Consider the following 14,755-nt stretch of genomic DNA (forward strand, 5'->3'; position numbering starts at 1 on the left):
CGGAGAACTAGAAGAGGAAGTCTACATGAAGATTCCACCTAGTATGGAAACTCCAGAAAATTCAGGAAAAGTGTGTAAACTGAGAAAGTCCCTATATGGTCTAAAACAGTCACCTAGGGCCTGGTTTGATCGACTGACTAGAGTTGTGAAAAAACATGGGTTCATCCAATGTCAAGCAGATCACACACTGTTTATGAAGCACTCTAAGGAAGGTGAAATGACTTTGTTCATTGTCTATGTTGATGATATTATAATTACCGGAGACGATGAAGAAGGGATAGGGAATCTCAAGAAGCTGCTAGCAAGAGAATTTGAAATCAAAGATCTTGGACAACTCAGATACTTTCTTGGCATGGAAGTTGGCAGAACTAAGGAGGGAATTGTGGTCACGCAAAGGAAGTATGTCCTTGATCTACTTCAGGAGACTGGAATGCTAGGTTGTAAGCCAGTGGACACGCCTATGGATCCTATTGGTAAGATTGATAAAGATAATGACAGTCATCCAACTGACAAAGACAGGTACCAGAGGTTAGTAGGAAAATTGATCTACTTAACTCACACAAGGCCCGATATTGGTTTCGCTGTGAGCATGGTAAGCCGCTACATGAACAATCCCAATGAAAGAAACATGAAAGCCGTATACAGAATTTTACAGTACCTTAAAAAGAGCCCGGGTAGAGGACTCTACTTCAAGAAAACCTCAAGTAGGGAAGTTGAGGTATTCACAGACGCTGATTGGGCAGGATCCTTGACAGATCGGAGGTCAACTACTGGGTATTGTTCCTATGTGTGGGGAAACTTGGTGACTTGGAGAAGCAAAAAGCAGTCCGTAGTGGCGAGAAGCAGTGCAGAGGCAGAATTCAGGGCAATGGCTCATGGGATATGTGAAGGAATGTGGCTCCAAAGAATACTCAAGGAACTTGGAATTATATCAAACTCCACTATGACAGTTTTGTGTGATAACAAGGCTACCATAAGTATTGCAAAGAATCCAGTTCAACACGACAGAACCAAGCATGTGGAGATAGACCGTCACTTCATCAAGGAGAAACTTGAAGGGGGAACAATCAGACTTATGTATATTCCTTCAAGTCGTCAAACAGCAGACATTCTGACAAAGGCACTTCCAAAGACCACCTACGAAAACATGAAAAGCAAGTTGGGAATGCTAGACATCTACTACCCAACTTGAGGGGGAGTGTGGAAATATGGGATTATGATTTGTAATTAAGTGCCAAGATTATAGGGATTGTGTTAGGATACTTTCTATTTTATGGTATAGGGATTGTGTTAGGATACTTTCTATTTTATGGATGAGAGAATCTCTCCTAATTAGTTATTGTTTCCTTAGAGATAGTGATTGTGCATATTATATGGCTTAGATTAGGAATCCCACTTGTATATATATAGGTCACTTTGTATTCAGTTTAGACAGAGAAAAAAGAAGAATATTTTCTTCACCATCTAATTATGATTACCCAAGGAACATCCATCAAATTTTAACTTTAACGAACCTATTGGAAAGGGAGACCAACCAATCAACACTTTCTTCGTCAATCTATTTGAGAAATAAACACTCTTCCAATTTAACATAAAAAGAAACAAAGAGATATTCGTAAAAGGTTTTGTGACTATGCCCAAAGGGAAGAGTAAAAGTTAATTAAGGCCTAAATAGCATTCACAAATCTCAATCTGTCGTTGAAAATGTTTGCATTCCTCTCCAACTAGATAAACCATATCAAGGGTAGAACTTTTTGCCCTCATTAATCTCAAAATGTTCCTCCTTACAATTAGAATTTTCCATAAGCTCAAGTTGGAAATATCTTTATGGGTTTCCATGACATCTTCATGTTCTAAAGCAAGAGTAAACTATGGGCATTTAAGGTTATGTGTCCTTTTGCATGAAATGGCGAAAGCAAATGGATGTGAACTAGATGAAGTGATTGAATTATCCTTATTCAATTTAGCCTAAAAAATTGATGTTGTACTAGGGTTTGGTCCATCGTTTGGTTGAGGAATGACTAAATGTGACCCATTAGTAGACTTAGGGAAAGTTGAGTGCAGAAGCAAAGTTTGGCACAAGGAATTTGTGAACTATTTTTGGCTAAAAATAATTCTTTGTGGTCTAGAAGTGAAGTGGAAGGAGGCTAGGAAGCTATACTACAATAAGAAATCGACAACTGATAATGCTCACAATTTAGTTCAACATGATCGTACAAAAAATGTTGAAGTGGATTGACACACAGAGAAGTTTGATAGTAGACTGATTTGTACTACTTATATTTCAATATATGGACAATTTGTTGATATCCTAACAAAGGGTCTATCAGTCACTCATTTAAGGAGATAACTAGCAAGCTGAAAATTGATGATATCTACTCACTATCTTAAGGAGGAGTATTCACTAGCTTGGGGGGGGGGGGGGGGGGGAGTGTTAACTAATCTAATTGAAGATACTAAGGAATTAACTCCCTAATTACTGAGTTTGATTGAAAATACTAGGGAACTAATTCCCTAATTTCTAGTAGTTGCATATTTCCTGATTTGTAATGTACAAGGTTTCTAGGAATTAGTCAACTTTCTTTGTGTAATTTAGTTCTCTAATTTTGTAGGATTGTACACTATAAATACTATATCATTTTGTAAGAAATGCAATGAATAAATCACTATTTTCCACTTGTTCTTGCTAGTTTTTGTTTCCTTCTAATGATCAACATATGGGTTGATCTTGGGCACCTTTTGAGATTATTTTTTGTTGGTTTTTTTAAAAAGGTTTGAACCTTACCAAGAGCCTTCACATTTGCCTAAAGAATTTATACATATAAAATGTCTTCTAGTTTAGGAATACTAAGGACTTGTATGGTAGCACTATGTCACAAGATGCTTCAAATGAGCCTTCTCATTGGTTTATATAGAGTCCAGGAAGCTTCTGGAGCTCCTGGAGCCATCTACACTAAGCCATTGGAGGGAAGAGTGTGGAAGGTTCTAGAGATGTCCACACATCTCTACACTATGGTGGAAGGCATGAGAGGAGTCCAAGGCTTTTTAGAGAATTCTAGAGATTTCTTGTACATAGGATTGTACATAGAATTGTGTAGGGTATTCTAGAATCTTCTTAATTTGTAAGGAACCCTCCAAGGTTCTAGAGAGTTCCATTGGTGCCTATAAATAGGTGAGAGCCTCATTTGGCCAAGGCACCACCCAAATCACTTCCTAACCAAGCAAGTGAGCTTCCAAGCATTGTAAAGCTTCTTTTGAAAGCAATAGAGCTTCCATTCTTTAAAGAGTTGCCTACTACGCCTTTCAAAGCTTCCGAGTCGTAAGCGTCTTAACCTAGCAAGTAAGGCTGACTTAGCAAGATCAAGGGTCTTGACTTGTCTAAGTGCCACACAAGCTTAGGAAACGACTAAGTATGTGACAAGTGGTATCGGAGCGCGACTACGAAGCGGGCATAGTAAAGGAAGTATGTCAGACTCCAATGTGGATGAAACTAGTGAACAAACCCATGGGAAGGAGACTGAGCCTATTGCACGAGGCAGAGGCAGGAAGGATAAGTCTCGTGATGCCATAGCCAACATGGAGGCAAGGCTAGCCAAGGTGGAGTTAGCCATGGCAAACACCCGAGAAGGGGTGGACTTGATCGAGTAAGGCATGGAGAAGGGCTTAGAGCTTCTAAGGGAGCAAATCCAAGACCTTCATGAAAGGGTGCTGATCTCACAGGTCCAGCCAGTGTCGCACGAGGAGTTTGTGTCCTTTCAAGGAAAGGTCTTGAGCATGCTTGCTAGCATGGAGTCAAGGATAGAGGCCTTGGCCACTCGAATGGAGTCTCGAGACCAGGAAGTTAAGCAGGAGTTGGCCATCTACAAGGCTGCTGTGTTGGCACGGGTCATGGCCACACAGGAGGCATCTAGGGTGAAGGTGCCGAAGCCACATGGGTTTAGTGGCAAGCGGGATGCCAAGGAGTTGGATAACTTCTTATGGCATATGGAGCGATACTTCGAGGCTATCGCATTGACTGATGAGGCGACTAAGGTAAGAATTGCAACCCTCTAACTTACTGACACAACTACTCTGTGGTGGCGTCGGAGGTTTGCCGATATGGAGAAAGGCATTTGCACCATAGAGACATGGGAGGACTTCAAGAGGGAGATTAAGAGGCAGTTCTACCCCGATGATGTGGCTTACCTGGCTAGGAAAAACATGAGGCGTCTCAAGCACACAGGCTCGATACGTGACTATGTCAAGGAATTCTCTTCACTCATGTTTGAGATTCCTAACATGACTGAGGAGGAGTTGCTATTCAACTTCATGGATAACCTGCAAGGGTGGGCCGAGCAGGAATTAAGGCACCAAGGCGTTCAAGACTTAGCCACTACTATGGTAGTAGGAGTCTTTAACGGATTACAAGAGGGGAGACTCATCCAAAGTTGAGTCTTTGGAGGATAGCCACGCCACGGGTGGGGGAGACGAGGTCTTAAGGGACCACAATGCTTCTAGAATGGGATCAAGCAAGACACTTAACGTCCGAGAAAGAAGAAGTAAGGCGAAAAGGAAGGAGTTTACGCCTAAAATCAAATGCTTCCTATATGATAGTCCACATTGGGCACGGGATTGTCCAAAGAGGAAGACGCTCAATGCCATGATCGAGGAGAGGGAATAGGAGGATGAAGCACATATGGGCTCAATGCAGCTACTAGGTGCCCTCCAATTCAACCCAAATCCTAGTACGCCTAAGACCTCCTTACTAGTAGGGTGGCAAGTAAAGTAGGCAAAAGAGGAGCGAGCTGAGGTAGCCCACACATACATCGACAAGGTCACCAAGGGAAAGGTGAACTTGATGGGTAAGAGGAAGCAGCACTCCAAGCATCGAAAGTGCAGGGATCTGCATCCATCCAAGGCCTCACGAGAAAAGAAGGTGAAAAATATCCTGGATGAACGGGTCACCAGGAGACAAGGGGTCCCTCCTGTGATAGAGTATCTAGTCTGATGGAAAGGACTACCTAGGAGGCAGGTAAGTTGGGAACATGCGGATGCCTTGAGAAGGTTCTAGAAACACATCGAGAGGTTTCAAAAAGAGGCAACGACGAGGACGTCGACGGCATAGGTGGGGGAGAGTGTCATAAGATGCTTCAAATGAGCCTCCTCATGGGTTTATATAGAGCCCAAGAAGCTTCTGGAGACTCTTGGAGCCATCTACACTAAGCCATTGGAGGGAAGAGTGTGGAAGGTTCTAGAGATGTCCACACATCTCTACACTATGGTGGAAGGCATGAGAGGAGTCCAAGGCTTTTTAGAGAATTTTAGAGATTTCTTGTACATAGGGTTGTACATAGAATTGTGTAGGGTATTCTAGAATTGATCCGAATGTCAAACTTGTATCAGGACAGGGGGAGCCTTTAGGAGACCCCGGGAGATATCGACGGCTCGTAGGTAAATTGAACTATCTCACCATTACTCGTCCTGACATTTCTTTTCCTATGAGTGTTGTTAGTCAATTCCTACAGTCACCATGTGATAGCCATTGGGATGTCGTAATCCGCATTCTTCGATATATCAAAAGTACACCAAGCCAAGGTGTGTTGTACGAGAACAGAGGTCATACTCAGGTTGTTGGTTACACAGATGCAGATTGGGCTGGCTCACTCACAGATAGACGTTCCACTTCAGGGTACTATGTTTTTATTGGAGGTAATCTAATATCTTGGAAGAGTAAGAAACAAGATGTAGTGGCCAGATCTAGCGCTGAAGCCGAGTATCGAGCTATGGCTTTGGCAACATGTAAACTCATATGGTTGAGACATCTTCTTCGAGAGTTGAGATTTGGAAAGGATGAACAGATGAAACTCATCTGTGATAACCAGGCCGCATTACATATTGCATCCAATCCAGTCTTTCATGAAAGGACCAAGCATATTGAAGTTGACTGTCATTTCATTAGAGAGAAGATCACATCAGGATGTGTTGCTACAAGTTTTGTTAATTCAAATGATCAACTAGCAGACATCTTCACTAAATCTCTCAGAGGTCCTAGGATTAAATATATTTGTAACAAGTTTGGTGCATATGACGTATATGTTCCAGCTTGAGGGGGAGTGTTGAATATAATGTATTTATAGTATATAATCTTTCCTTGTTAATATAGGTCACATGTATGGTAGTTAGGACTCCTAGACTTGTATATATATATTTCTCAATTGTAAGTAAATAGAGGAATGAGAATTAAGGTTTTTCTTCTTTCTCTCTCTCTCAACAGCTGACTTAGCAAGATCAAGGGTCTTGACTTGTCTAAGTGCCGCACGAGCTTAGGAAACAACTAAGTCCGTGACAACTAGCTAATAAATTAGATAAACTGCCATCCCCAAAAAAATCTGATAGTGGAAGTTACGAAAGCACCTAAAGCATCCAGAACAAAGGCTGGTGTCATAATGGGAATAAGGACTTGTAACCTTACATATGCCTAAAACAACCATTATCACCATACAAAATTTTCGATTCATGGGCTTTAAAGGCAGTATGGACCTCTATCATTTTAGATCTGTCCTAACCCAAAAAAATCTTCTTCTACGTGCATTCCATCTCCAATGTATCACCTTGGATAGAGGCCATCCTAAACAAACTCCTTTTGACATATTCCAATATCTTCTTCTTGTAGATTTTCTTGTTTCTTATAAGTGCTTAGATCCTGTTCAGAGTCCTTGAACTGGTTAAACGTAGCAGTATTTGAACTCAAATATCTGGACTTTTAAAACAATGGCTCGATTTGCTCTTGGAGATTCTCTTGGCTGACCTAGACAGATCTTTCACACTTTCACTTTCCTTGATATCTCATAGAAGCACATGACACTTATTTCTGAAGTGAAGTATCACCTCTAGAAGCTAGCAGTTTTACAATGAGCTGTCCCTTTTCAAGAATGAACATGATTTATAGAGACTCTCAAAGTGATAAGCTTATTGATATAATCTTAAATGCATCTGATACCACTAGCTTGTCTAATTTGAAGAGTTCCTTTTTCTTCTTTGGTGCCATTGGACATTGAACTGACCCAGTTTTGAATTGTATAGTTTCTTTCAAGTTGACCTAAATCTATCAAGAGATTTTTTCTTTCTAAAAGCTTAATATTTGAGAAGTCTGCCTTATTAGATTTTAGCTGAATCATTAGAGCTGATGACTCATTAACTTCTACCTTCAAGGCAACACCTTCAAGGCTAGAGAGTTTGAAACTTTCAGCTTTGGGATTTTTTTATACAGCTTGCCACAAGCTGCACTAAATTAAATGTTGTGTAATTTATTGTTGCATCTCTGTGATGAGCTATCAGACACATCCAATTTAGATTTGCTACACTCCTTGTTGCATTCATTTTCTTGACCTTCCTTTTTGCTTTCATGCTAGGGCAATCACTATCAAGACCATGGTCTTAATGTTTAAAACAATGAACACCCTTTGTTCTTTATTTTCATTATATTTTTTTAACCTTGTTTATTGTTTAACTTCCACACAAATACTTAATTCAAGTTCAATTAGCAGAAACTGGAGAGAAGTTGAGCTATTATAAAACAATAATGTGTAAACTTTTGGTCATTCTATTTGATGTATTTTTGGCTTTGTTTTTGAAGTAAATGTCATCATAATTTGTAATTTTGTTCTCATATTTCTTGACGGGCTAGAATGAACTTATAGCTAATACTTCCTTTATTTTGCCCAGGAAATATGCAAAGCGCTACATGATTTATGGTCTGCTCCATTTCTTATCATCATCTCTATGGTTCTTCTCTACCAGCAATTAGGGGCCGCTTCCCTTCTTGGTTCAATATTGCTACTTCTTATGCTTCCCATACAGGTATGCAATCTAATTCCTGCCATTCCTTGATTGGGGTTGAATTTGTTTTGGGATAGATTGCATGTAATTATGCCCTATCTTTTTTCATTTAATATCTCTATATTTGTGGTAAGTATATCTATGTTAATTTTAGCCCAAAGCTACTACATTTTGACCTGTCATATGAAATCTTTTTCCATTATTTTTATCAGTCAAGGATCATATGTAATGCCTAGCATTACCTCAAAAAGTTTTCCTCTCATTCTAATGCTTTGGAAACTACCTATCTGATTCAAAAGTGAGGGAATGGATTTAGGAAAAATTGAGATGTCTGGATATCATCATTTATTGTTTTATTTGAATTCTATGATGAAATATATGGTTTTTTCTCCTCAACTGATCTCTTGTATAATTTTACTCCCTCATGCATGTTAAATTATTTTGTTAGAACAGACATTTGTCATTAGCAAAATGAAGAAACTGTCTAAGGAAGGATTGCAACGAACTGACAAGAGAGTCAGCCTCATGAATGAAATTTTGGCTGCAATGGATGCTGTGAAGTATGTTTCAGTTGTGAGGATTTTTGTTCTTATACTTCGGAGAAATTTTTAACCGTTAACAGAGATATCTCTGACTCTTTCCGTTGAAAATGTTTCAGATGTTATGCATGGGAAAAGAGTTTCCAATCTAGAGTTCAAAGCATGCGGACTGATGAACTTTCTTGGTTTCATAAAGCACAAATGCTATCAGCTGTAGGGAACAAAATATAGTCTCAGAAATTATCTTATCTTCTACCTCAATTAAGAATGACTATTGTTTTTTTTTTTTTTTTAAATAAACATTGAATTTCATCATGATCATTTTCAGGTGTGTTATTTACTGCCATTGAATTGGAATTTTGCATTTTTACTAACTACCACGTCAGACACTTGGCATAATAGCCAACAACTATATTCCCTCCCTTTTTAGCATTTTCTAATGGAGTGAAGATGAAAATGAGGGACAATTTACAATAAAAAATACATGCCCTAAAATTACTTTTAGCTCTTTGTGGTTTATCCTCATCAATTGCAAATACAGCTAGGTATATGCACAAAAAATGTAGTTGCTTATACCATTTCAAGAGATTTTATAACATTGCCTCTGATCTACAAAAGTGGTGTTGCACTTGTTACCATGATCTGGTTCCTCTGCTTTGCACAACCTACACATGCATATTGGTCTAGATTCATATAACATGCACATGGGGATGTGTAAGTTTCCATGACCCATATCATTAATGTTTGTGTGTCTTGTCCACCCCATAAATTGGTTGCTTAGCTAAACATGCACCTGATGACCTAATTGTGTGTGCAGTTCTAAGCCTTTTTAGTATCACTGTATCTAATTCACTCATAAAAAAGTGCTGGAATACACGTTATCATGATCCAGTTCCTTGTTGCTTAGGCATACAAACACACAGTTGTCTAGTTTCATACATCTGATACGAAAAGGCCTATTATTCAGAATGGTCCTGCTGAATCAGGGTCATGAGAGAGGTGAGTTGGATGCAGTTATAACCTCTGGCAATTTTGTGATAAGTGTTTGCCTCAATTGCGCTTGCACATTCTTGTTTGGCAGCTTGAAACGAAAGCCTATGCACCAGAGGAAGACTGTGAACATGAATAACTGACATTATCTATAAAAGATATGGACAGCGCATGAATGGAAACAGAATTGTCAATTGGAATAACTCTATATTGAGTTAGAGTTATATGCAATGTGATATGTGGTTTGTTCAGTTCGTAACCTGTATAAATGAGCTACTTTATATATATATATATATATTTAGAGGGCTGTAGCCTAAATTAGCTTGATATATGTGGAAAATAATGATTTTTTGTTCATCCATTTTTGACAAAATGATACAGTATTTATAATGTACACTACTGAAAAAATAGGAAACTAGGTTACACAAAATTAGGATGTTGACTAGTTCCTAAAAATCCTTTACCCTATAAATCAAGAAAATAAAACTGGAAAGTATACAATTATGCAATCATGAAATCAAGGAATTAATGTTCCATTATTTTCAATTAGATCATCAACAATATATATTCTTGGTCAACTATTACTTAATAGCTAAAGCTTTTATTTCAAATTGGTAGTCTAACATAGTATCAAAGCTTTGTTCTACAGGAAATCATGAGTTTAAACCTCACCACTTGTTTATTTCCTCTATTTAGTGAACCCATATGTGAGTCCAAAGAAGGTTGTGCATGAGGCATGATGTAAGATGGCATAATAATATATGTACACACACACACACACTAACTATAAGCTACCTATTACACTGACAGTGTTCTGAACCTATAAAGTTGTACGTTTATATTTATTATGAGTTATGTCATTCTAACTTATTATTTCCTGACTTGTTTCCCCATTCGCAGTGCAACACTTTCATACTAAACAGCATCCCAATTATTGTGACGGTCACTTCATTTGGGTCGTTCACTTTGCTTGGTGGAGATCTGACACCTGCAAGGGCATTTACATCACTTTCTCTCTTTGCTATGCTACGATACCCTTTATACATGCTTCCTACTTTAATAACTCAGGTTGTCTATTTATCTCATCTTATGTGTTGTTAATGCATTATGTTATTTGTGATATTTCTTCGAGATATGTAGCTTGCTTTTGTAACTAATTAGTTGTTGTTTGTAATAGCATCATTTATCTCCTCATGTCTCTACTAGGATTGGTTTGATTCTTTATTACTAGGGTAATACAAGATATGATCCTTTCTTAAATATCATTTTTTTTTGTAGTGTTTTTTGAGAATTTTTGCATTGTATGTAAGTGTACATTACCCTTATGGAGAATAAACCGAAAAACTATTTTTCATATTTGAGTTCCTAAACAAAATTTTGTTCCTTAAAACAATTAAGAAATTATTTTTTAAAATTGTTTTTAAAAAATTTGTTTTTGGTGAACCATTTTTAAAAACATTACCAGATAGCATTGATGCATTTAAAAAAAAAAATCTCTTAAATTAATCTGGAATTATCCCATAAATCAAGTTATAATAAGTCCTTAAATCGAGCTATAATAAACCCTTAAATTAAGCTTCAACATTCTACGGTATAGTAAACTGCAATAATCCCCTAAATTAGGTTGTAATATTCAAACACTTTTCCTCAAGCTAGTTCAAAGATGTTTTGCTAAATCCATCTTGCTAGCGATACTTCTAAACATAAGGCTTGTGAGACCTTTAGTAAAAATATCTACAATTGCTCCTTAGGTGAAATGAATGGTTTGTAAATCTACCCAGAGTCTATATTTTTCTTGATAAAATGTCTATTAACTTCTATGTATTTTGACTTATTATGGTACATGAGTAATGTTGATGACTATCTTATTATCACAATATAGCCTCATAGGCTCTTTAATATTCACTTGTAGTTCTTTAAAGATTCCTTAGCCACATAAAACATATTCCTTAAGCCTAGGCTCTAAATTCAGCTTCTATGCAAAATTTAGTCACTATTAACTGTTGTTTGCTTCTCTAAGTCACCAAATTACCTCCCATAAATGTATAATAATCAGATGTTGATCTATGGTTGCTAGCATAATCTATGTCAATAAAGGTCTCGACTCTCAAATGATTATGCTAAACCATTACTAAGACCACCTTTAGATACCTTGGAAATCTTTGTATTGTTTCCACATCACATTCAAGGGTGAGTGCATGAATTATCTAACCACACTTATTACATAAGCTATATTTGGTCATGTATGTGACACATAAATCAACTTTCAATCTGACCATTGATATCATCCTTTCTAAATAGGAATTCCTTCAGTTATAGCTCCAAGTTTTAATTCTGGTCAATTGGAGTATCAATCGGGTTGCATTCTATCATTCTTATCCCCCTAATCAAGTTCAAAACATATTTTATTTTATTTTATTTTTTGCGAAACAATTATGTCCTTCCTTGATCTTGTAACTTCAATTCCGTGGAAATAACTTAAAAAACCCAAGTCCTTAATTTCAAACTGTTTGGCGAAAAGATCCTTTAGTGCCTTCATTTTTAGTTGGATCATCCCCATGATTATAATTTCATCTACATAGATGATAGACCATGAGTGCAATGATTTTCTTCTGAGATGAGAACTAGGTAGACAAAATATGATTTCACTTTTTGAACCCATGAAAATATTTTTTCAATTTACCAACCTTTCCTCTTTGCATGGTATCTTCAAAACCAAGAATAAAATCCATATAAGTTTCTTCTTTAGAAATTTCATATGAAATAAATTTTTTTACATCAAATTGTTATAACGGCCAATCAAGGTATATTGTTATAGATAAAAATAAATAAATAAATAAAACAAAAAAACAAAAAAAAAAACAAAAAAAACTTTTATTTTGTTCATCTTTGCAACTAGTGCAGAAATTTGTTAGGAATCTACAATATAAGTTTGCATGTAACTTAGGCACAAGCCTTGCCTTATACCTTTCAATAGAGCCATTTGACTTGTATTTTATAGTAAACACCCACTTACAACCAATAGTTTTCTTCCCTTTTTCCAATTTTGCTACTTCCTAAGTGTTATTTTGTACAACGCTCACATCTCCTCTACAATTGCTTCCTTTTGTTTAGGATCTACATAGTCTCTTGTATATTCCTAGGAATAATTTCTAAGAACAAATTGGTGGTGAAGGATTTATAAGTATGATTTAAATTGTGTAAAAGGATGAAATTAGAAATAGAATGCTTAGTGCAAATCCTTCCCCCTTTCCTAATGGCAATAGGAATATCAAGATAGTATCAAATTTTAGATTAGAAAGTATAGATGGAGACTCATCTAATTTCACATAGGATGATTGATAACGAGAAAGAGAGGTTTTTTCGTCTTATTACCAATAGGTGCTTCAAATTTATCTTGCTCACTTCTAGAGTACACTTACAATTCAAAACTCCTTTCTTGCTATCTAGGTTATCGAAAAGGAGGGGCACTAATACTATTGTCAATTTCCTTATTTGATTCTGCGTTCTTACTCTCATTTTTTTCAACTTGAGTCTTATTCTCATGTATAATGACAAGAACGGGAACTATCCAAGTTTGATCCTTTTTGTAATTGTTTTCCTCATAAAGGTCAGTATAGGAGAAATAGGCTTGATCTTTACAAAAAAAACATCTAAAGACATGAATTTCCTTTTTGTAGGGGAATGGTAACATTTGTATTGCTTTTGAGTTATAGAGTATCATAGGAAAAGACACTTAAAAGCTATGACATTGAGTTTAAACCTACCTTATGAATGAATATGCACAAATACAACACAACCAAAGGAGTATTTGTTGAAAGGAGACAAATTTTAGATGTTGTCTTAGTGGCAAATGAAGTAGTGGATGCAAAAGGGCACTTAGGTGATAAAGTGTGGTTTTCAATATTGATGTTGAGAAATTAGGATTTTTTAGACTATGCTTTAGAAAGAAAAGATTTCAACTCAAGTTGAAGGCATTGGATTAAGGGTTGCATGTCTTTGATTGGTTTTTCTATCTTAGTGAATGGTTGTGCCAAAGGGTGAGCTAAGGTTTCTAGAGGGTTAAGACAAGGAGATCCATTCTCACCTTTCTTGTTTAGCGTTGTAGTTGATGTTTTGTGTATGTTCTTGGTGAGAGTTGAGGAGCATGGAATCTTGGAAGGTCTTTCGGTGGGTTGAAGTAAAATTAGGGTTTGCCATTCATAGTTTGTTCTGACACCATACATTTTATAAAACCTAGAATAGAAGATTTTCAAAGCCATATGCTCATTTTGTTGGTTTTTTGGATGCATTTCAGGTCTTGAAATTTACCTAGAGAAAAGTGACCTTTAGGTATCAACATGAGTCACAAGTTGGCTACCATGCTAAGGTGTGTAGCCTTAAATTGACCCTTTTGTACTTAGGTCTCTCCTTGGTTGGGAACCTTAAAGCTACTTCACTATAGAACCAATTCTTAATAGGATTTCCTATAAATTGGATATTTGGAAGAAATCATTTTGGTCCTTAGATGGTAGAAAAACCCTAGTTCAGTTTTGCTTATCTTTCTTTCCCTTTTGATTTCTTATAAATGTATAAAATCCTTTCCAAAGTAGGACTTAAAATTGAGAAATTATGAAGAGATTTTTTATTTTTTATTTTTTATTTGATCTAGAATAGGATAAGGAAAGAGGAACCACCTCATTAGATGGGATCAAGTGTGTAACCCTAAAATAGAAGAGGGTTTAGGTTCAAGAAAGATTTCTTTGAGAAATAAAGCCTCTTAGGGAAGTGACTATGGAGGTTCTCAAGGGAGAACTACACTTTATAGTATAGGGTCATCTTGAGTATCTATGGGTCACATTCCAATTGTTGAGACATTAACAAGGTAATTTGGTCACGTCGCTAACCTTAGAAAGGCATTTCACAAGTTTTCTTTGAATTTCTAATCATACCCATTTTTTTTTTTTTTTTTGTTAATGGCACAAAGGGCTGCTTTTGGGAAGATTTATGGTGAGGAGACCAACCACTTTGCCCTCAATGTCCCAACCTTTTTAGAATTGTGAGAGTGAGAGCCTCCTTTATTTCATCTATTGTTGATTATTCTTCTTTTTTGGTTTGGAACTTTAGTTCTCATTAAAAAAAATTACTAATCTGAAAATTGAGGAGCTTGAACTTCTCATGTCATCTCTCACCTTTGTGTGCTAATCATCTTCCTTCCTAGATGAGAGAGTTCAATTATTGAATTTCTTAAGCTTATTTTTTATGAAGTCTTTCTTTTCAACTCTTTCTAAGCCCTTAATTTCAAGGCCCCCCTTTCCTTGCCAACTTCTGTTGGAGCTTCCAAAGTTCCATCTATGATTTAGGCCTTTGCATGATTTGTGGCTAATAAGAAAGTCATCACCCATGATTTTGCTATAGTTGAGGGGGAA

At 36.8% G+C, this 14,755-nt stretch overlaps 1 pseudogene; it reads left to right on the top strand.

The window, feature by feature from the left end:
- Nucleotides 1-14,755, top strand: part of LOC100254981 (ABC transporter C family member 12-like) — a 132,640-nt pseudogene that overhangs the window by 67,169 nt on the left and 50,716 nt on the right.

The sequence above is a fragment of the Vitis vinifera genome, chromosome 10 (genome assembly GCF_030704535.1).
Source record: "Vitis vinifera cultivar Pinot Noir 40024 chromosome 10, ASM3070453v1".
Taxonomy (NCBI): Eukaryota; Viridiplantae; Streptophyta; class Magnoliopsida; order Vitales; family Vitaceae; genus Vitis; species Vitis vinifera.